Source organism: Vulpes lagopus, chromosome 1 (assembly GCF_018345385.1).
Source record: "Vulpes lagopus strain Blue_001 chromosome 1, ASM1834538v1, whole genome shotgun sequence".
In the NCBI taxonomy this organism is placed as follows: domain Eukaryota; kingdom Metazoa; phylum Chordata; class Mammalia; order Carnivora; family Canidae; genus Vulpes; species Vulpes lagopus.
Window position 1 is genome coordinate 34,485,750 of NC_054824.1, and position 25,695 is coordinate 34,511,444.

Genomic DNA, 25,695 nt, shown 5'->3' on the forward strand with positions numbered 1-25,695 from the left:
TTTAAAACTCGATTGAGTTGCTAACATTAAAAGTTGTTTAGTGTCATACTTTAAAAACTCTCCAAACCTGGATTTCTGGCTCTTCTTGAGAAACCACATCCTGGAGAGGCTTATGTTGCTGGCACGGTAGCAATGTCCTGTGTGGTCTACAGCTCTACCCTTCTCTTCACTCAACACTCTTAGATTTCCTGCATCTGACTGCATTTGTCCATTTGCATCTCATGAATGGCCCCTTGGGATATGTGATATCAGAACCCTGATCTACACAGAGGGATTTTTTTTTATATAATGTTTGCTTACATAAAACTATTGCATGAGTTAAGCCGTTATAGGTTATATTAAAGGAGCAAGAGAAATTTTAAATTGGAATCAATTTGAGACAGTAATATGATTGATTCTCTGTCAAATTTATGGTGTTACTTATGATCTTCCTCTTTTTCTGACCTCTAGATGGCTACAGTAAGGGTCAAAAAATTCCTCACTAAGATATCAGTACTTTTTCATGATCTGAGCCAAGTGTTATCCTCTTCAGAAAGGGCTCTCATCCAGCATCTCAATTTTACAGCTAATTCTGCTCTTCCTTTCCATCCTAAGTTCCAAGAGCTTAGATTTTGCCTTGTTTCTGATGCCAAGACCACAGCTTGTAGCTCCATTTAAGTAACAAGCTTTTCTTCCTGGCCTTCTGCCTTTGCAATAGTTCCAGGATTGATGTCCCACCTGCTCTCATCAGTTCTTGTAGGGACTAGACTTTTGCCTTTGAACTCATATACATACATTTTATACACTCTCACTCGATGGAAATTTAGGAATCCTACATCCTATGTTCTTTAACAAGTTAAAAATTCAATGTATACTGCCAAATGAAAGTGAAAAATAGCATCAGTACTAATTCTTGTGGTTGTATTGAAGGCTATGGCTATGATTTCATTGAAAAGGAGGCTTCTCTCTTTCCCCAAAGCTGGATCTTGAGACATCTGTCCAAAAAGTTAGCATACAGAGATAACCTTTATACACAAAGAAGCCGCATGACTTCATACAAATATAATGTCCTAAATAATGGATAGATCCAGAGAAAAAGAAAAGAGAGTAGACATTCAGGTAGGCCTCCAGGTAGATCTTCAAAAGGTGTCTGGTTTGCTACCTGTGTTAGCATGATAAAAGCCCTCCTTAGAGATTGTAGTAGCTGAAGAGAGATAAAATCAGGCCCAATTTCTCTTTTTTTAATGTAATGATACCACTCAGGGTTAATGTGACAGTATATATCAGACTTTCCCCATATTCAGTGGCATGTTATTTCTCTGTATAGATGAACAAAGGAAAAAGTGTTAAAGAGGTTGGAATATTCCATACTGTCCTTTCTTGATGTTACAAGGATCAACCAAAATTCAAATGGAAGGATAGGACAATGGTTCCTCTGACATCCACAACAAAGTAAGTATATTTACTGTGTCCATTTTACAAATGAAGAAACTAGGACTTAGAAATATTATATAAATTGCACCAGCGCATAGTAAATGGAGAGGCAGAAATTGAGCTTTACCTCTACTCCTTGTGTATAGACTACCTTGATTAAGAAAACTTGCCTGCTTAGCATTCCTTCTTCACTATAACCTTGGATAGAACCAAAAATTCTTCCCTATCTCCCAGTTTGTTCACATTGAAAACTAAGCATCAGTTCTGGCTATTCCAACAAACTAATATGTTTTGGATACAATATGGGGCACTAAAGAGAAAAAAAATGAGAGGAATAACACTAATGTTTCTGCTTAATTTCCAGGATCCCAGAATAATATTCTTTGCTTAAAGTCATTAAATGTTTATTTTGAGGAGTAGCATCATGCATATAGACTGGGCTGTGAATTTTTAACAAGAGAAGAAGACACCCTGGCACAGAGAAAGAATTTGTTTGTTCATTCAGAGCAAAGATATATTTGTAAATAATAAAAGATTTTATTTATTTCACTAGATAGAGGCTACTTGGAATCTGTAAGCAAAACTTCCCTGTGGCTTTTAGGTCTATCTATGATAGATCTACACTATAAGAAATAGTGTGATGAAGTTCAATGTAAAGGACATATTTTAAAGCTATATTATAAATCCCTTGAATGATTTTTGTCGATCTTGTTAACAGTTGTTACCCCAGCATTTAGAGTATTTGGTGATGCATTTTAGACACTTAATAAATGTTTGTTGAATAAGTGAGCAAAATTTTGGAAAGTTATTAAGTCATAGGCATTGAAGCATATATAGTGCACTAGAATATGCAGATAAAAATCAGTTCTGTGAAAAGATATTATTTAGAATATATTTCACTTTTGTTGTAGTATAGTTAGCCTTGAGTATACCTCTGAGTTGGCAGAAGTTTGTGTTTGGCCTTCAGTACATTGACCCTTAGCGGCATGCTCTTTCTGCTCACTTTGGGTGTCCATTTCCCTCATGGTCCTTCCTTTCACTTTTATTTTACAATTCCTGAATCTAAAATGTGCTTTGAAGGAAGCACATTAAATATTAAGTTTTGCTTATACAACTTAATTTTTAAACATTTTTGGTAGGGATGGACATCTAAACTTTATTCAAAAGAAAAAAGAAAAAGAAGTCTCCTTGGTTGAATTTCATGTAAATGACAGTAATTATAGAATGTATTGATGGAGGCATCAGATACTTGCTGACCCTTTTGTCATTGTAGTGCAAGCAGTTGTCTATTCAATCTGCCTATTTGACCAGTCTTGGGACTGAGCTGGTGATCACTCTGACAAAATTATCATGTTACTGTTTATTAATCATTTTTGTTTATTAATATTGTATTTATTAATATTTATATCTTTATTAATATTCATTATTATTTACTAATAATAATCTTAAAATATTTGATGCTATTTATAGTATCTCTCTGGACAATAAGAGCTGTTCTATTAAGAATAATAGTGTTTCAGCCTTCAGTGTTTCAGCCTTCAGTATTATTTATTAAATTCAATTGCTTTAATTACAGGTTTATTAAGGTGTACAGGAGAATCTTGAGAAAGATGAGAAAAAAGAGTCATCAGGATTTTTAAGGTTCTTCACTGTAAAATATATCTATCTAACAAGATGGAAAGATTCATCACACTGAGGTAGCAGAGATGATCATACAAAGACAAACCATAGAGCAGAGGGAACAAAATATTAATTATGTATCCAGTTAATAAAATGCCTATGAATTTAACTGTTTCAAAGATTTATAAACGCTAGTGCATTACCTAGGAAAAGGTGAATCATTGCTTTCAATGTAATTGGCCTGATATTTATTCACCGATGGAAGGAAACTAAAAGTTGATGAAGAAATAGTAGAAATTACATATGCTTCTTATGCTAGATGACCTACAGTGATGTCAGACTCTATGCAACTTCTGTGCAATTACCAAAATGGACATGACAAAAAATATGTAGCTATTCCCCTTGATAAGTGTCATTTTATGTGGGAAGCTTCAATTATTTTAAGGCAGTAGTCAATGGATCTCCTTTTCTCTTACTTTTATGATGCAAATTATAACAGTAGATATCCAAGAGGTGCTCAATAAATATTAATTTGTGGAAAGAATCAACAATTTCCTTCTCATCTATTTGTTCTATTTGATTTTATATCTGAACATCAATTCTACTAATACTAGCACACACAGAAAAATTAAAAGTACTCTTATGAGTCCCTTTAAATTTTTTCCCTATTGTTATCTTCAGTTCTTCTGATTACATCAAGATTATGTTTGAAGATTCCTGCATCAAGAGCATAGAACGGCTCTGAGTTTATTTCTTATTTATGATGTCTATTTGGGGAGGGGAAAGAGAGACAAGGTTTGTTCAAGATTAATGCTGTTATTTTAAGCATCCAGTAAATGTTTTCAAGTCTTTGCTAAGGCTCATGCATGAGGCTTAGGGACTGGAAGGAATTCTATGATAGCCTTCCTTATGGTCCCTTGTCTCCAAGATATTTAACTCAATGCAGCCTTGGAAACATCTTCCTCTTGTTTTATATTTTAATGCTTTTTAAAGATTTTATTTATTTATTTGAGAGAGAGAAAGGAGAAAAAATTGGCAGGAGGGGTGTTGGGGCAAAGAGAGAGAAGCAGACTCTGTGCTGAACAGGGAGCCTGATAGGGGGCTCAATCCCAGAACCCTGAGATCACAACCCAGGCCAAAGGCAGCTGCTTAACAAACTGAGCCATCCAGGTGTCCTCTTCCTCCTGTTTTAAAGGTCTGTATGCGATGCCAGCTGGAGGCCTTGAGAGATAGTCCACACATGTGCTGGGTCGGTCCTGAGCACAGAGCTCTCCATCTCCACACTCTGGGTCCTCCAGAAAGAACTCCTGGCATTAGCTTTGGGATTGCTTCTGCGATCTTTTATGGTGACCAGTTCCATTCAGTTATCTCAAGCAGGTAAATATTAATATCACTTGATAATAGAACAAGCAGAAAGGACAAGAAATTAAGGGAATTAGTAACTTGGCCCATTCACTTCAGAACTATTAGCAGACAAGAAGACAGTGGAATTTAGTGGGGAAGGGTACTACATTTGGGATTTGCCTCTGCCACTGCTCAGCCCTGGTGTCATTGGGCAAGTTACTTAAGCCTCTTGGAGACTCACCTTCCCTTCTAATATCACCCTTCTAATAATCCTCCCTTCCAACAGTAGGTGTTGTGTCCTTTAAGTGAAGTAATACATTCAAACTCTTTGTACACGGTAAGTGCTGGTATTAGTATTCTCAATCCTTTGTTGTTTTTAATGAAGACCAGCTTGACCATTGCCTGCCCAGTAAATTCTCACCTACCCAGACATAATTCTTGCAATTTCTAATAAGCATGTGTTTTAATTACCAAACAAGTTGACATTTTCTGAAACACTCAAAATACCCTTTGAAAATGTGATTTTCATTATGTTCACCAAAATATACCTTGCACAAGATGCATCCAGGATTTTGTGGGGGCTCCTAGTTGTTACATAAAACCCGAACAAAGGAGAAGTATGAATAACACTACAGTTTCGGTTCATGTTCTTCCCCCTCAGAGGATTTTAGAGTCTTCAAAACATATTTGCTAAGGCAGAGCACAGCCTGCCTTTTCTCATTTTCCTGGAGGAATGACTAAGTTCTGTGTGTTTAATTGTTCTTTAAGACCTCACCTTCTCTCTTGGAGGAGTGAAAACAAGTATAGTGTGTGAGCCAAACTTCCCCCTCATTCAGAAGCAGGGTGCTGGGAGAAAGGAACAGGCCCTGAATACTTCACAGGCTCAGCACTTCTAAAGCTCCTGAAAGACCGTGTATGTCTTATAAAGTGGCCTGTTAACAAGATCTGGGAGAATAATACTTTCTTCTGGTTGTATTTAACGTCACAAAGCATGGAAAGTGTATTGACTTTCCCAAATGCAGCAGAGAACATTCTGTTTCTTACTTGCACTAAAGTTTGATTTGGTTGTGTTGCAAAAAAGAAAGAAACAAACCTATTTTGGGGATGGAATGTTTCCTTTCTATGTTTAAGATCACTGAGAGTTCTGTATCCTTATCCAAACCTAGTACCTACCCCACTGCCTTCTTGCTGTAAGCTCTCTGATTCCCCCAAGTTTAAAAGAATAAATTTGAAATAAGCTGTTCACTTTTTTACTTTCCTATTTTTTTCTTACGCTGTTCACCCTTTTTGGAATTCCCTCCCTATTTCTATCTGTTCATCGAAGATCTAAGTTCTTCCCAAACCCACTCTAAACATCTTCAGCCTAACTGAGCTCTTCCTCATCTGTAAACTCATACTTGAGTTGCCCATATTTCTCATTTCACACTTACCACGCGGTATGTGAAGGGGCAAGTCTGAGATTGTTTTGCAATGCTATTAAATTTGCCATATGGTACCATTTTGTCTTCTTCCAATCCATACTATAAATTTCAGGGTGCCACTCTGTCTTATAGAAAGATGTTTCTCAGCATTTATAGTTTTTGAAATGAGTGCTTGATTTAGTCTGAGGTTTGTTTTTATAAACCCCATTTTGACTGCCTATGTGGCAAAGGATAAGGAAGGTTCAGAAGCACACTCTGATTTGTTGCTTAATTAGCTTCCACAGTGTCCATATAAAAGTTGATGTCTCCCGCATCCTGGCATCTTTCGGGAGCCTTCCAAGTTACTTTTTGCTTTATCTTTGGTCCTGCATTGACTCACAGGCCCAAAGCACAAATTTGTGTCTTCTTCCAATAAAGATGTTATATTTACTCTAAAACTTGTAAAGGGATATTAGAGAATCAGAAAGAATCATGAATGTCAAGCTAATCAACTATTAGAGCTTTGGGCTAATAAAAATAAATTTGGACTGTAAGTTTTCAATCAATATAACTAATTCATGGGCTGAAAGAGAGTGGTCCAGGGTAGTGTGTCTCCAAATAGTTGTTGTTAACAGTATTTTCTTTGGATACATAGACAAGTCATAATAATTTGAAGAAGGAGATATGATGAGAGTATTGTTTTCTATAATTATTAAGTAGACAAGTATCTAGAGACAATCAGATGACCCAGCCCTCTCCACTGGCATAGAAGGAGTCAGGAGGTGATCCAGGAAATGGCAGTGCTCCATATGGGACTACCTCTCCCTTCAACACCAGGAGTGAACGACACTGTGTGGTCCCAGCAAACCTTCACTCTCTACCTTCTCTCTCTACCTTCACTTCTCCCACCAGAAGAAAACTCCCACAGCCTAACCATCACCAGCTATCTAGAACCTAGGTGTCATCTCAGGTTCCTAATTCCTGTTTAATGTCATTATTCAAGATGCATTGGCCTCCCAGACCATCTCTTCCTCCAGAGGGATCCTCCTTCCAATGCAGTTTGATGGATAGTGAGGCCATATAGTCTACCACTACTCTCCTTGCCCTTTATCTTCCTTATTTTTCTTCATACCATTCATCACTAGATGAAATACTATATGTTTTGTTAATAATTTGTCTCCCCTGACTTGAATATAAGCTCCATGAGGGCAGGTGTACGTATGCACATTTGTCTGTGTGTTATTGTGATTGTGATTGTGATTGTGTGTTTCTGTGTCTCTAGTGTTTAGTGCCAGCATGTAGTAGGCACTAAACAGATATTTATTGAATGAATGGAAAAATGCGTGCATGAAAGTTTACCTGGAGAGTTTGTCTACTAGCAAGATCAGGGCTCTGCAGAGACAATCCTTCATGAAGGATTCATGAAGTCCATCTCCTCAACTATTTGCCTATTCTTGAAATGTCTGCTAATATTTCAAAGGCCAGCCCAATATTTAAGCTCAAATCTCACTTCAAGGGCTCTGTGGTAAAGAATAATACAAGAGAAGAACAGACTTTAATGATCATAAATGCTGACTGCAGTCTTTTTTGAAGGTAATCCACTCATTCATTCATCTGTTTATCCATCCATTCCTCTATTCAGCAACTTTTCATCCATCGCATATTAGGGGCTGGAAAATGTGTTAGATGTTGGGGCTATAATGGTGAGCAAAGCTAGGACTCTCCTTACCCTCATGGAGAGTTTATAGTCTAGTGGAAATGATCTAAATTTCTAACATTGATATGATGACTGTAGATTGGATAAGATTACTTGTAGCATATTTTGTGTTCTGTTCACAAAATAATTATTTGACAATATCAATCGTTATTCCTGAGCATCTCTCTAGCCACTCTCCCTCATCTCCATCTCAGACCTTTTCCTCCTTGTATTTCTATGCTGGAACACTTTATATTTTCCCTTCATTTACTACTGAGAGGGGTTCTTTTTCTCCTTTCCACGATAAGCTACTATCTGCATATCTCTATCATAAATTTACCACACATTGTTCTGTAATTACTTGCTTATTTGCCCTCTCCCATTTAGTACAATTTATTCCAAATAAATTATGTGACTCATTAATTACTGAATCTCTACAACTGAAACCATTCTCTTGATACGTAGGGCAATACATGTATGTTAACCAAGGCATGAATAAATGAATGAATTATGGAATTTTAGCACTATAGAAAATGATGGGCAAACTTGAAATTAATATGTTCATTTTTAACAATCATATGCAGTAAAGATATATTTAATCTTCAATGTGAATGTTTATCTTCCTAATTTTCTTGTAATTTCTGTGCTTATGTATATAAGAGAAGCTTGAACTTCTCTGCCGCAGGTTGAAGTCTCTAATTGATAAGTAATAGTGAGAGTGAAAATACACTAAACATCTGAAATGTTGCAACATAACCTCTTAACATACTTGCAAATCTCTATTTCTGATTCTTTTTTTTTTCTTAAAGATTTTATTTATTTATTCATGAGAGACAGAGAGAGAGAGAGAGAGAGAGAGAGAGAGAGAGAAGCAGAGGCACAGGCAGAGAGAGGCAGGCTCCATGCAGGAAGCCCGATGTGGGACTCAAATCCCGGGTCTCCAGGATGAGGCCCTGGGCTAAAGGTGGCGCTAAACCGCTGAACCACCTGGGCTGCCCTCTATTTCTGATTCTTAAAAGTACATTTCCACTGAGACTGTTTGAATGTCCTTACCGGTAGTATTACAAACAGTATTAGTATAATTATGTCTGGTGCCCTTCAGGTTCATCAGATTATTTTTGTTAGGATTTCTATTATTTTTGTTTGTTTAGGATCAAGTCAGCTGCATAATTTAACAAATATTTATTAAGATTTCAATACATGGCTCTCACTAGGCTAGGTCATAGTGAGATAATGTATCAGGCAGATAAATTACACAACTGAGCAAAATTTATTTAAGAAACTTCCCACCTATTTTATATCCTATCACAAATATATCGTAAATATCTCAACTTCTATCTTCTATTTTCATTTTCTTTTCCCTGCAAAACTGCAAGTGAATTGGTTGCCATTGTACATTGTTGTCATATATTTTATATAGTATAAGTAGTTAATTATCTCTAAATAATTAGAAAAATGGACTTTATTGTTTCTTTTAAACTTATTATGTCATTGTATTTTTAATCCTTTTGATGGAATATCAAACATTCAAAGAAGGAAATGAAATAGAATAGCATGGTGAACCCTGCTTCAATAATGTTCAACTCTTGGCCAATCTTGTCTGGTCTATACTGCCACTCCTCTTCCTCCCTCTACCCCTACCCTTCTTATTGTTTTGAAGTAAATATGAATTAATCTCCAAGCATTTGCATATATATCTAAAATAATGGTACTGAATTAAAATTTTAACTAGATCACAAAACAAGTATCATGCTAAAAATTTTACAATAATATCTTAATTGTAATGTTTGTATTTCCAATTACTGCATAACATTTTGTTTTTATCTTTATTTTTTTGTTTTTATCTTTAAATCAAGACACAAATAAGTTACACATTGAAATTAGTTAATGTGATATTCAATTTCCTTCTATATTACAGGTCTCTTCTATAATGTCTCCCCTTGTAATCTATTGTTAAAGAACCCTCATCATTTGCTGTGTAGAGCTTTGCAAAGTCTGGATTTTGCTGACTACATTCCTATGGTTTCATATTGCTGTTTCTTCTGTCCTCTGTATGTCTTGTAAATTGCTGGTTTGATACAAGGAAATAATAGGATTTAGGTTCCACATTGTTGGCAAAACTTTTTTAAAAATTGTGGTTTGGGGCGCCTGGGTGGCTCAGTGGTTGAGCATCGGCCTTTGGCTCAGGTCATGATCCCAGGGTCCTGGGATCAAGTTCTGCATCAGGCTCCTTTCAGGGAGCCTGCTTCTCCCTCGGTCTGTATCTCTGCCTCTCTCTCTGTCTCTCATGAATAAATAAATAAAATCTTTTTAAAAATGATGGTGGGATCTTGAAATAAATAATGTCTGATTATCTCTGCTTTTGGGATGTCAGCAACTCTTAGTTTTTAGTTTCTAGATCAATTCATGTATTAATATAAAAATGACATTCTAAAACTAATTCTTTCTTTTGTTACCTAAAATATTTTTATCAGGAGAAATTTCCTTTTGCTATTTGTTTACCAAGTGAAACAATTGGTATAGGAAAGTCAGCAAAAAATGCCTAATTTGTTTCCTTTACTTACCAGTTTTCAAAATAAGTTAGTTCATCCATATCCATCAACAATAATCTTTTCTCTTCTTTGTATAATAATGAACTAATAAGTTTACACATCTTTGGCATTGTTATTACATTTCTTCTATTATTATTATTATTATTATTATTATTATTATTATTCACAGTATCCCAACTTTGGTCAGTGGGAAACTTCAAATTGCTTTAGATACAGCCCTAGTAGATGTTGATGGATTCCCTGTTGCTTGATGTAACAAGTGTTTTGAGCTATATCTCAGCATTGGAATTAGCAGTTACTCCAAAAAAACTTATTTCTTTTAGTAAGAAATTATGTTTAAAAAGCCTAATCCATACCTACAACCTAGGAATGTTCGTGGCTATTAGCCCACTACTATTTCTGGACTTTTTCAGTGGACTGAGGAAGGGAACTAAATATTTGGGGTTTTTTTAAGATGAAATGCTAAAAAATGAATATTGATAATTTCTATTAAAATGCATATTATGGAATTTTAATTATTTTTTTTCTATTTTGCATATTTTTCTCTTTTCTCCCACAAGAATCCTGACAACCACTCTGTGAATGATTGAATTTGAGTATCATATACTCATTTACTTTATGCTACACCATACACACTGTATTCCATTATTATTGGAATAATGATGCCAAAGCTACGGGCAAAAATATGATAATTGAATAAGGCCATTTTATAATACTTCCTCTTGTCTTTAGGATATATCCCTCTAAAAATGACTTGCCAAATCATTTTATCTTAACATCACATGAAAAAAAAGTGCTTTCTCTGTGGTCATGCTACTTGTCAAATAAATATTTGAGTTGATTTATTTCATTTTATACTTTTAGGGATGTTTTTTAAAATTTAATTTTCTGTGTATACCTAATGTTTTTATTTATTTTTTTTTACCTAATGTTTTTAAAGTCAATTTAAAAAAAATAACCAATGAAGCATAGTTACTACCCTTGTACCTTCAAATCTGTTCCCTGAATTCCTCTATAGAAAACCATTAAAACATACATTATGGTTTATCCTTTCATTTTTAAACTAGTATATATATATATATTTGTATATATATACATATATATATATACTAGTGTTATGTGTATACATACACATATTTTATCCTCTTAGATACATAATACACTCATTCCCTAAGTTTTCTATTTTTGTTTGATTTATCTAGTTGTTTTTCTTTCTTTCTTTTTTTTTTAAGATGGATTGTAGTTTTGTTTCAACTGTTACCTTTATGGTTGTATCCTTATATTATTTTTAGTTTCCTCTTTTTTGGTTATCATATTGGTTCACTTTGATGTTCAATATTAAAATTAAATTGTAGGCTCTTTTTCCCTTGCACCTAGTATCATTTTAGATATGCTCCTTTGGTTTTTGCCTTTCCTCTTCTAGTTGCTGTTTGTTTTTATTGAGGGATTCAGGTAGATTAAAGAACCATGTAGTTTTATCTCTGTCTTTCCAGTCAGTATAATAATATGTAACTTTATTTGTTATCTTTATTGAAGGACATTTTGAGAATTTACTATAGGAGGAAAATAAATCAAGCTTAGGATTTGACTTTATCTCTTGCAGCATTTCCAATTGAAAGGGAACTAATTTATACATGTGTTATAATCAGAATAAAAAGTGAAATAGCTTATAGATTCTTAATGATCAGAAGGTAAATGTTCATCAGATTTGGTCCTTACCATTACAAATTTATAGGTTATTATCTTCTAAATGTTTAAAACACTCTAAATAGTTTTACATTTTAGTATTTGTCAAAGGTAGTCCAGGTTATTTTGCCTTTGTTCTTTCATTTTAAAAAGTTAATATCATAATTAACAAAAAGCAATTATAAAGTACTTTATAACTCATGAGAGCTACAGACATAATGAATAATAACTGTGAACTCTTGTATGACTTTTATAATTTGTAAAGTTTTATGTTGGGATAAAAAACAATTACCCTAGAAACTAATGGATAGCTCTACTCAGATGAGTTAAAAAAAAACCATGCATTAGGCTGAGGAGTCTCTGAGGAAGAAAGTATACAAAGGAGATAAGTTGATTGCACAGAGATAGAGCTAACATGTTTTCAACTGGGTTCCTTCAGTAATCAAGTATACCTTTTGCTTTAGGTAACTCCCTCTTCAGTTTCTTGGATTGTAGACTTCCAGCATTTGTTCTGGGGCAGATACACGGCAAAAGCTTTCCCCCTGCTTCTGTTGAATTCTGGCATTGTGTTTGTGTTCGCGCCTGTCACAATCATTTGATTCCGACCACTGGTTTCTTACTTTTTTGTTTTCTTTGAAAAGCAAGGGAATTTATCTCACATTATGAGAGGTCCAGTTGCTTTCTTTATTAGAATAACTAAAAAATAGGTAATCAGACTTCTGATGCTATGCATAAAGTGTATCCCTTGATTTTTTTAAAAAATGAGAGTTCCCTTCAAACTGTTTAGTTGAATACAAACAGCAAGCAGCAGAGCATAAAAGATACCTGTAAAAGTAAAATATATGTATTTTTCCTTGTGGAGTTTACTGTAACACGCATGCTGTTTGAAGAGTGTTTTGTGCAGTATACATGAAGCATTGATTAAGGGAAACATCTATGCAGTAAATGTTTGCCTCTATCTCTGTCTCTGTCTTATAAGGTTGGGAAAGAGGAAAAAAAAAAGAAAACTCCACCTTGAAAGACATTTTCTGTCTCACTTCATTGTCTGCACTCACAATTTGATTCCCATCACTTTCCCAAAATGCTACCAAGGAAACATTTTGGTGGATGCAACTCAAATGGCAGATGATTTGCATCTCAAATGTGAGTCCTATGATAGTTTCAAACAGAAATTTGTGTCATCACTGTCCTGGTCTGCACCTGAGCAGGAGCCATATTCTTCGGATCTCCAGCATTCCTAGGGCCACACCAGAAGGGAAGGGGTTAGAACCCTGGGCTTTGGGTCTTATCTGAACCTTAGCAGTAAGCAAAAACCAGCTCAGGCTCCTTGCTTCCCTCTTCCTGGGCTAATAAACCAGGAATTTCCCAGAGCCCACCCTCTGTGCCTTTCATAATTTCTTTTTCATGAAGGCTGACATAATGACACTGCCACCTACTCACAGTACAGTCGACAATGAAAGTGATGTTTCTAGAGAACAACTCATTCAGCAGCTAGGAAGTTAGGCAGTGGTAGAGAAATGCAGCACTACCTCAGAACAGGCTGATGCACATGGATAAAAAGCAGCCAGAGTCCAAGGACTTGCTCCTGAGCATAAACTTGAGAGCCTTTGGTATTGTGTTTCATCTCCTGTCACATCAAAGTCTTTGTCCACCCTTCCCTCCCCCTGACTTCATTTTGGTTGTCCACCACAGCCTACCGTTCCAGACACATTGGCCTTCTTTTATTGATTTTATTACACTGAAGCTCCCTTCCTAGACTTTGTTCTCTATCTGGACTGCTGTGCCTCAGATCTGCCACTAGCTCTTCCCACAGACACCTCCTCTGGTCAATCAATTTTCACAGAGGCTTTCTCTTCCCATCTAAAATAGCCTTAATCATTCCTTAGCACACCACCTCGTGGCACTTCTTCATATCATCTTAAATGATATTGCTTATGTATCAATTTAAATGTTTTGTAAGCTTAGCTCCCCTTCCCCAACAAACAGAATATGCGCTTCTTTAAAGGAAGGTCATTGTCTAACTTGTGCACTGCTATGTCCCCAGTGCCTAGATAAGCATGCACTTGGGAAGTATGTGTTGAATGAATGACCATTCCATGTTTCCTGCTTTTTGGTACAGGTGGAGCTCTAAGGAGCTATTTAAAAATAAATAACACGCAATTTTTAAAAATATATATCTCTCATGGCAAGTACTAAATATCTATGCCAAATATAAATGCACTCCTGTGAAAGCCAAAATTCTAATAAAAGCCCAAAGACACATTAATGGTCCATGAAGGAATCCATACTGTTGGTGTAGTTCACCTTTAAATGATTCATATCATTTGGCTCAAATAGTATCAATGACATACTCTCCACTGCCTCCATTATGAGTTAGAAAAGAGTACAACTGTTTTAGGGGTGTTAGTAAATTTGTGTTCTTAAATTGAGTTATTTTAAATATTGATTTATTTTTTGGTATATAACTTACATGTATATTATATGTTTTTGGTATATTTCAAAGTAGAGGAGATAATAGTAGCACAGTGATTGATGCGGTTTGGTAAATATAGGTTCAAAGGACTTATTACCTGCCTTATCCTGGAATAATGATTCCTTTCTGAGGTCTTCAGATTTAATTCTCCCTCTTCAGTGACTTCCTAGAAGTTGATTATCACACTATTGGTCAAATGGGTAGAAGCAGCTGGAGTTCCCTCCACCATCTGTAAAAGGTTTTATTATATTCATTGCTAACATTGGTCTAAATTTTGAATTACTGTAACTAAGTGTTGGGGTTACTTGGACTGTGAGCCAAAGCATTAGTTGGTTGTACTAGAGTCACTGAGAGGTATACCAGTTGCACACAGCCTTATAAAAATGTGTACCTTGAGGCTCCTCTTCTTTGTGACTCAATACAGCAGTCTATCTTGCAGCCATACTAACTACTGTCATTGCTAGTACCCAAAGTTGGAAATGCTCACTGGAAGTAGCTGATTCAGCATCACATTGGAACCATATGCTGGGATGAGCTTCTATATTCTCTTCTGTACTTCAGTTCATACTGACAACACATGAAAATTTTGGAGATGCCTTGCTACAAAGACCACTTTCTTCTTCTTCTGGACTAAGTGGTAAAATGGTAATAAAGTCAGGGCATTTTGCTTAAAAAATATGGGTGTTTGTTCTGTCCTCTATCCTTAGAAGTAGATACAATTTTTTTTTTCAAGTCTGGATATGCAACCAGATCTGTGACCTGGTCATAACTGATACACCTAAGGGTACACTAACTTCTCCTGCTTCCCATCTAAGGCATTTACTTAAATAATCTAGTTCCTCAATTTATTAAGAATTAAATTATCATATAACTCTAAAGGACTAATAGGCTGACTGATAATTTTGAAATATTAATTTTCCCATCCCAAGAGTTGATAAATTAATTAATGCAAACTTCTGATTAAGAATTGTGACCTGGGGGGTGGGGGGGGGGAAGAATTGTGACCTGGCAATTAACACAGCGTCTAAATTCTAAACACTTTTCAAGCCAAGAAACTTTCCAGAATTTTATTCAAGATCATGATGTTTGAAATCAGTAATTTTGTCTCAAACTTGCTAAACTATATGCTAGCTGTATGAATTTAGGCAAAATACCTAAATTATTTAATTTTATCTGCCGTGGCTTTAAGAAAATCGTGATGATATCCACTCAATAACACTGTTTTTTTTTTTTTTTGATAAGACTCTTTTGAGATTAAGATGAAAAAAGTTTTCAAAACTTCTGCCACAGAGCATTAAAGAGAAGTCAGTTTTATTACCTCAGATTTAAAAGTAGGTTGAGTTGCTGATTTTTAGTCAAGGAGATCTTGTAAAGACATAAAATAATTAGTGATTTTGTTAGAACTGTATAGTTGAGTAAAATAACTTAGACAATATAAAGATTTACATGCCTACAAGTGAAAAAATACAACTAAAAGACCTCTGAGAATTTCTGGCTTTACGTTTATAGCTATATCTCTACTCAATCTAGCTAAAAAATTAGAACCTTTGTATTTGCTCTAAATTTAGTCACCAAGAAATATAATAAATATTATGAGTCTAAGCAGAGGCATTCATTTGCCTTCAGGACTTAGGATCAAACAAGTTTCCATGTCAATAATTATCCCTGAACTTTTGGACCTTAATCATCTATACTTAGCTATAACATATTGATCTCATTGATTAATGTAAAGGAAATTTATGGTTATCCTGATTAATTTTATTCAATGGAGAAGGGATAGAAAGGGGACAGCCAGAAACACAGATTGATTTAGTCTATGAATAAGGAAAATGAATTTCACCAGAAAGCAAAACCATCAATGGGAGAAATTCTTGGAGTTGGGTTGACCTAGACAGACAAAAGGATTGATGATACAGGATGACACAATTACTGTTTGTTTATTTTGAATTTTAGACTTGTGCTTTCCTTAAGAATAATTTCTCACCCTGTTCTTAGATGTCAGTATGATCTGGTTTGAAGGTGTAGAAAGATAACAAGTAAACAAAGAAATTAAATATCATTGGTTTTAATGACTTGAGTTATTCCTTTATTTTGCATTACTCTCCAGTTCTCCAGACCAGATACAGATTGGTTCTTCATAAAGATGAATCTCCAATGCCTAAAATAGTGCCACAGACCTGTAGCCACTGATTTAATACTTGTCAAATAAATTAATAAATGATTGCTATCCATAGGGTATGGGTTTTTGTGTCTTACTGGAAAGCACATATAATTAGAAACTCGCAAGATTCCTGGGAATTTTGTTTTGGGGTTGTGAGGTGTCAATTTAGACAAATGTGGATTCAGGTAAAGAGGTCTATCTGGCTTAAATCAGCTGAATTATTTCAGGGTACCTAAGAAGACCTCTGGGGAAAAAAAGACCTCTGAAAAATGCATTATTTTACAATCATAACGATTTAAAATTAATGCTACTCTGGAAATAAAAAAGGGCTAGTCAGGTTTAAGAAAAATCTGCAATTATTAATGACTTGTTTAGAATTGATTGCCTGTTCCCTAAGTTCATGGCTGTTAGTATGGCTGTAAATCTGACACCCTATCTTGCCTTTGTCCTAAATTAATGTGTACATCACATACAATGGTCTGGGTGGGTGTGGTAAAAAAGGAACTTTTCAAATGGAAATACATATGTCCCCCCCCCAAAAAAAGCAGGTCAAACCTGTGTAGTTCTAGTTCCCCAAATAAATTAAACTTTGAGACTTTCTTGAAAGTTACTGACTGACTTCCTAAAAAAAACCAACTTCATCCCTGACTTCCACCGTGGTGATGTCTAAATATAGGAAAACACTTGCAAATACATTTCAAGAAAATTACTTTTAACATAAATTGACTAACTGTAAGGTAATCTTTGTTATGTTATGGAGGTTTGCTTTTTTAACTTTTCTTTTTCTTTCTTTTTCTTTCTCTTTTTAATTTGGAGATCAATTTCTTTGAAGCCTGGACTCTCTGGCAACACTTCTTTCCAGGCAAACTACTTGCTTTTCTAAATAATTTTGTCCCTTTCCAGTACTTCTTTCACAAGTGAAAAGTATGGATAATAAATATAATAATTCAAATATATTCAAATGTTTTATCAGAATTATGTACTTTAGGGTATTAATGTATCTTAGAGGAGACAGTAAGATGGTTTATGCTAATACACAACTTTAGTGAATCTTGGTATAGTATTCTCCTCTAAAAGTGGTAAATTAGTAGTCAATAGAATATAAGCAAAATAGCATTGGTAATATGATAAAAGGCTTTATTAAAGTTCGAATAATATAAAATCAGGATAACTGGAGACATATGCCATCATTATTGATGGGCTCACCCAGTAGAACAGAGATGTCCAATCTCATCCAAAACAGGACTAGATTTCTAGTGATAAGTGAAAAAATAAATAAAATGAGATTTGTAGTATAATATCATTCAAAATAGAACAGTGCTACTTATTATACAAAGATATATGCATATGTAGGGAAATATCAAGCTACAATGTGGATTCTTATAGGTATAGAGGGGAATACGGATAGGTAATGAGAGTGGGAAAAATATAAAATAAAACAACAGGGGGAAGGTTGAATGGACTCGTGATGAGAACATGCTGTGCAATGAGGAGTGTGAATATCACAACTCGCAATATCTGAATGCCAGACCTTCCCTACCACAGATACATATTAAACATCTCCTCGGTGTCAGCTCAACTACCTTTTTGTATTGAGAGAAGCACATATCCTCTCTCCCTCTCCCTTTTCCTCCCACATTCCTTCTTTCTCTTTCTTTCTTTCTTTCTTTCTTTCTTTTCTTTCTTGTCTCCCCATTATGGAAAAAAAATAATTTGACCTTGATCTTCTACAAACATTTTATATTCTCCATTGTCTAGTCCCAAGAAATAATTAAGTAATGGAATTTCCCATCACAAGCCTGGGCTCTTGCACATCACCTACAGTGATATAAGGGGTCCTAGCTGAAAGAACTTCTGGAGTTCAGCAAAAAGAGGCTTTAATTCTCCCCTGGATGGAATAATTGTATTGCTCTATTTCCATTCCTGTGGTAAAGGAGGAATGCGCCATCATGCTGACCTCCTTCAGCCGACATTTATCTGTCAGTATTATTATCTTCATATGACTTCATAATGACAAAACCTGTGCGGTTGATGTTTTCATAGATTACAAACCAGGCTGCTTTTGGCATAAAACTCATGATTCTTGCTACTTTACTTTAAAAATAGAAGCCCTCTAACTCTGCTAAGCACCCAAAATCCATGTGGGCTTTTTGAGCTTGGATGTGTCACAGCCATCAATTACACATTCATCTATCTTTTGCTGATGTGGAATTAAATGTAAGGGCATTTTTATATAGAAACAGTCCTGAAATAGGTAACTATTTCTAATCTCTATTAATACTGTCTTAATTGTTTCTAATTGATGTATTTTGAGAACCAGATACAGAGGGTCCAATTAACTTCAATTTAAGCGATGGCTGTCCTTAATCTGAAGTGCCAAGTTCTGCTCTGAATTCTGATGAAGAAGGAAAAGAAAGCCCCTTTCTTTTCTCTTTTACATCTTAATGCAAATGCATCCCTATTTGTTTTCCTGTTAACAAATAAGTGAAAAACAGAGATTTGAAAATAAAAGATTATCAAAAAGGTCCCAAGGAATTTAGTACAATATAATTCCTGGTTTTCTTTTTGTGACCTTATAATTTAGAATGATGGCTACTTGATCAAACTTGATCATCTAGATAAGGAAAGATTTGGGTCCAAGCTCCTTGACCATCTAGCTGCGTTTCCTTGAGAAAGAAACAACTTTCTGAGCTCTGTTAATCATAAACAAAATATTTTTCAGGTTTATTTAAATGATTAAATGATGTAATGCATAAAATATTTATTTACTGTATATATCACATGGCAAGTTATATACCAGAGTAAATAGTATGATATTTTAATTTGTTTTCTTTTTGTAGTGTCTCAATGTGCATACTAGCTTGTCACTTTTAAGGGTTTAGGGCATATCACAAAAGGGTGAAGGAAATAACAAGAGTTAATTAATGATAATTTTTTAAAGACACTTTAATAGCAGAATATTTCCAAAAAAAAAGAATATTTCCAAAGTTTGCCCTTTTTGGTAAATCATCATTTATAAAATATAGTAAATAGCATTCAGTCTCCATAGATGGAATCTTAAAAGACTCCTTTCAATCTCTTTGATACATAGTTCTTGATTTGTACCACTTGTTTAAGGTTAGACTACTATGAAATTATGTCAGAATTTTCCTCAACCAACTTGTAAATAGTATTTTTTAACCAAGCGACTCTTTTAAGAGCATGAGATTATTGCTGCTGAACTTTGATTTTCTTTAAGACAATCATTATCTGAAAATGACGTATTTATTAATAAAGTAGAAAAACATTTATGTAATGCAAAAATTATTCGTAAACATTAAGTAAAGTGAAACTTACATTAGAAGTTAAGTAACAGAGCCAACATTTGCACACTTAAAAAATAAATGTAAACTAGGAAATTATTTTCAATAATATTGTGTACATTAAAATTTACAAATTGAGGAAAGTTGCTATTGAATTATATACCAGTTGATTGACATAATAATCATTTATTTAAAATGAATAACATTAGGGAAACTTTTGCTTCCTGGATATTAATGTGATATTTTCACATAATGAGATTCCTGGGAGAAGGCAAGATTTCTTAATACTTTTTGGCTGATGAGGTGACAAATCTACATCTTCCAGATCAAAGTGTATTGAAAAAGGCCTCTTTCCCCTTACACTTTCACTTAATTCCTAGCGCCAGAGATTTATTTTACCACATTCTATTCCCTTAGACATCTAAGAATCCTTTGCTAAATAAAATATAGGTACCCCAAGTACTAGTCATAGCATTGGACTTGGCATTAATTGCATTCATCTAGCTGGGCTTTTCAGGCCATTTGGAGAAACAATGTCCCTGGGTCTCTCATGTTTCTTCATGTCTTGAAAGGAAAGAGGCCAACTGCCTTTTGTTCTGGATGATCTTTTCAAGAATGTTTGTACAGGAAACTGCCTTGGAAGATAAAGATAGAGTGTTGTTCCAGAGCAGGGGTTTGCTTTCTGTTCACTACAAAAAAGATACTATATTCCATCATAGCAAAGGTCCTCTAGGTTTGCTTTCAGCCCAATATAAAAGACTGAGGTTTCTTAAGCTTGGAGTTTCTCATCAAAAGCCCACTGTGTGAACAGCATCCACCTAGGCTTCTGGGTATCATTTCCATTTGACTTGAGGATCAAGGGGAACTAATGTGACCATTAAGCTCAGGCTCCTTGCTATGTTGTAATAAAGCCTTTGTCTCTGACCCGGTACTCTCATATTTTCTCGAGGGTACGTGAAACTGAAGCAGGCTTACTTGTTATATTGCAAGTATGATATTATCACAGACCTTTTACGGTGTTGACAGGCCATAAAGGAGATACATTGTGATCAGAAAGTGAAGCAAATGATAGACTTAGAATATAGAATAATCTAATGAGAATAGGCTAACATGGGTTACTCTGGACTCAGGAAAGGTATAGAAAGTGAGGGACATTGGAAATTCAAGGGCAAGTATTGTAAGGAGAGAAGGTTTTCAGAAAAGGATGGAGGGAGGGTGAGAAAATGACCCATTTTATTCCTCAAGTTAAGAATCTAATGTCTTTTAATTCCCTAGCATGAGGACATGGGAGAGCTTATTATGTTCAGTCTCGCTGACCCTAGTGTATGAATGGTAAAAGTTCTATTGTCAGTTTATGCTTTGGAAAGGCAGGAAATAATTACACTGGAATGGACTAACACTTTTTTAAATGAAAAGAATATTGAAATAAAGCAGTGATGTCAGAGAAAATAATGAAGTACGATTCTAAGCTAATCTCCAAGTTAATAAACTTTAACCAAAAATGCTGGGGCATACTAAGCATTCCCATCCCTTTTTATTTAAGTCAGCTAGACTGGTTCCTCTAAAATCCAAGTCCGATTTTGCTATTCCACTGCTCAGAATTCTTCCAGTACATTTCCACATTTTCCAAAACTATACCCAGATTTGCTCACTGTGACTTAGGGGACCTTCTGTAACCTGGCCCTTTGCAATATCTCTGGCTTCATTTATAATCACTGTCCTCCACATTTTCTTCTCTCCAGTCATGCTGGCCATCTTGCTATTCATCAAACATGCCAAGACCTTTCTCATCTTGAGGCTCTTGCACTTAATGTTTCCTCTGCCCTGGTCACTTCTCCAAGTTCCCGAGTTTGCTGCATCATGTCATCCACGTTTCTTGTTAAACTGTACCTTTTGATAAAGGCCTTCACTGACTATCATATATAGAATAGCATTTATTCCCCCAACTGTAACCTTGTCCTCTTTATGATTTTTTAAAATTATTTCCATCACACTTAACACAAGACATAATATACATACTTAGTTAGCTATGTACAATGCATACATGCACAGTCACTTCTAGGTCACTTCCTCTGACATCTATATGAGATTGTAAAAACATGCTTTGTACGTGCATTTGATCAAGTTACATATATCAATAGTAGTTAATCATATGTCTTCATTTACAATTTGATGAAAAAGAGTTTATTTCTCAACAAGGGATCTGACAGACTTGTAAAGTCTGATACTTGTGAAGTTTACTGTTCAAATGAGGCACTTTGAGAATAAAGGAAAAATGAATAATCCTATTAGGATAGGAATAAACTTGGATTTTTCCTAGGAAAATCAAGGTGCATAGTTATTTTAATGGTGTATAATACAGGATGGGAAATTCAGGGCAGAAGCTTCTCTCTATAACAGTCTTTCCCCACTTCACCAATGTCTACCCTTCTGCCCAAAGAAAACCAATGCTTCAAGGCCCACCTCATACTTCTTTTGTTCTATGAAACCTTCCTGGATACCATTACACTCTCAGGCTCTGGCAGAAACCGTCCTCACTGTTTCTTCTCAGATTTTTTGTGCTTACTCATATTCACTTGTGACCCCTTATGACCCAGCACAGTGCCCAGCTCCCACTATATACTCAATAAATAAATTTCTATTACCTTGAGGCTCGTGGGGTACTTCTCAGTACAGGAAAGTACATATTCAGCTGGGAATGAGCCTTGGTTCGGATACTAGACCATAGTCACCAGTAACAGCTTGATAGATAGCTGGAGTCAATGGTCTTTTGATGATCCTGACCTTATTATGAAATATGAATATATTTTATACCTTTATAAGTGATGCTGTGTTCAATACACATTACAATTCCAAGAAAAGATGAACTGCTTTTTCTTTCTTTCTTTTTCCCTTTCATGATTTCTTTATTTTTATTATTTTTTTAAACCAACCTTACATTCTTTCTGAAGGCTAGAAGCCAACTGCTCATCCTTCTAGCAGCCAGTTGAGCCTTTTTTACTCCCCTCTGGAGTCTGGCAATTAACCACTATGTGAAGCCCTCTGGTCAGGCCACTAGGAACTCTTTTAACACCATTACTTCTTTCATTTTCTTGGCTAAGGGAGTTTTCACAGTTCATTAACTGAGTACCAATCTTAGCAATCTTTAACCTTTGGGTATTGGAAATCCATCACATCTTTTTATCCCCACTTTTATTTTGTCAGTATTATTATTTTTTCTTTCATTTTTCTCAATCGGGACCTCATTAACCGTACAGAAGTCATATGTCTTTTGTTAGTAAATGAAAATTCCTCACAAAAGAAATCAGTCCATGGCAGCTCATTAGTTTTTTTATCTTTTTGTCTTAGGAAATGGTAGACCTATTTTTTTCCAAGAATATTAAAGGAACCATGAAGATAGAAACTGTTTTCTTATCTGTCCGCTGTAAAACCTAATTCTATGTTACATAGATGTTAGGTATTCAATAAATAGAACTGAGCTATCTAATATCACCACTTACCCATGTAGTTAATTCAAACTGAGGTGTGGTATAAGTATAGATACACACTGATTTCAAAGATTCAATATACAAAAAAGTAAAATATCTCATTAATACTTTTTGTATTGATTACATATTGAAATGATACTATTTTGGATATAGTGTATTAAATAAAATACATTTTGAAACAAATGTCACATTTTCTTTTTATTTATTTGATTTCCTTTTTATTTTCTTTTTTATTTCCTTTTTATTTATTGTTTTTATTTTTTAAATAGGGCTACTAGAATGTTTACAAGGGCATATGTAGCTCACATCATATTCCCATTGGACAAAAGTGGATTACAGCATTAAAAACAGTAAACAACAAAACTATGTGATGAATATTTCATTCCTTTTGTTTATTGATTATTAGTGTTATTGATCTTAATGTTTTGGTGTAGTAGAAAAAGCATGTGCTTTGGTTTCACACCTACTTTCCTGAGTTCTAATGCTGCTTTGGTACTTTATGGTTTCATTGTCTTAGGCAAGCGGCTTCACCTCATGAGTTCATATTTTCTCATCTGTAAAAACAGGGCCAACAATGCCTACCAGTTGAGTGGATTCTGAAGTATTTAATTCATAGTAAGTACTATAATTATTTTAGTTGTCTTACCTTCTCTCATAGAAAGCTGTATTATTTTACTCCTCAATGATGTTTTATACTTATAAATATTTGGTTAGAAATTCTGGCTGGAAAGAAACTTTCCTAATATTTTTAGAAGAAGTTTGTGATTAGGTTTATATTTCATAGAAAAAGATTCTGAAAAGTAGAGAATCTGTAGAGTGAAAGGTAAAGAAGTAAATATGCAACAAACATACTGACGCACAGATGTCCAAGTAAATATTGTATATATTGAGGTAGTCACACTGTTTTTATTTCCATGATATTTATTAAATGCCTGTACATGTTACAGAAATTTCTTACAAGTAATGATTTTCAGATAATTTTGTGAAGGTGATACATTCTGCTTTACAAATCCTTCTAGAAACACTGAATATGTTGGGGAACCACTCACCCTGGATTCACATAAAGTGTTTAATTAAGAGAGAATTCTATCGAACACTAAGATACTTGCTAAAGATTTCATGGCTTGCGTACAGGTGGTGATTAGTCCTTGGAAGCCCCATGTTTAAAAACTCTTTACCTCGCCTACAACCACAGATGCTCCATCCAGTCCTGGCCTAACCTGGTCTGGAAGTTTATGAGGCACACATACTTACCTTTCAGTTCAAGGCATTCAGCTTATTTCTTCTGGAAATTTCTTCAAGGTCTTGGCCTCTATGAGAATCATCTGGTCTGGCCATATAACAAACACAAAGTCTCAGAAAAAGGCAAGCAAACTTTCAAATGTGTCTTAGCTTGAAGTATCATTTTTGGCCTCCAACTGCATCGTATCCACAGGCCATGAGTAGACAGGCATTCCACCTGAAGCTCCCATAAGCTTCCAGGATTTAACTAGGAAGAAAGGAAAATCAATATTCATTTTTATCTTATTTTCATTTGTTTTCTTTTCTTCCTAATGGTGTTGAGTGGTCCCTATTGCCATCTTGTTTCTCTCTTTCATTTCTCCTTTGATAACCTCTCTTCGCCATTTGTACTCCAAACTAAATGTCTATGATACAGGCCTCAATTTGCACATTGCTTATGCCATTTTTAAAAAACTTCTCTTTTGAGACTGTGTTTAAAGTCCATTTTTGAGCCACAGAAGTATTGTTGTCTTTCATATGATAAAAGTTATGAATTATCAACCTTGTTTGCTTTAGGCCTGTGGTCCTCACATTTCAGCATGCATCAGAATCACTTGGAGGTTTGTTAAAACCCAGAGTTTTTAATTTAGTAGAGCTAGGTTGAGACATAAAAATTTACATTTCTAACAAGCTCCTGGTAATACTGATTCTTACAGCCTAGGGATCACACTTGGAGAACCACCTACTTAAACCATGCCATTTGGGGCCATAAGCACAATAACTAGTTTGAAGAACTACAACTGCCATTTCAAATTCTACTTTGGTTTTCGGTTTATTGCCCTGCAATCGAGATGCCCAAACTTGGAAGTTTGAAGGCTTGATTAATCTGAGACAGTGTTAGGTCAGTGTCCTATTTGGTCTCTAAACCATGGCAGTGAGGATTAGTCGATTGATTGGGGTATATGTTTTTTAATGCTTTGAAGTGAGAAATACTTGCCACTGCAAAGAATTCTTCTATTTTTATTTTCAGTTGTCTGCTATGTGCTTGCTAATTAAATTTGGGAAAATCTATAGCATATTGCTTAGAACAGCAGGGATTTGTCCTATTTGAACCACAATAAACCAAATAGAACAGCAAAAATGTACAGATAGCCTGTCTTTTACTTATCTTTGTATTTAACCTAAAGGAAAGAAGGAAGAAGGTGTAGTAAAGATACTAGGCTGTGTCACTGTTCACAAAAATAGCTTTTTAGCAATATCACCCTTTCCTAGAAAAAAAAAAAACACCAGTGGGTTCAACAGTATAGACCTCATGGTCTTACCTCTCAATTTTCTCCTC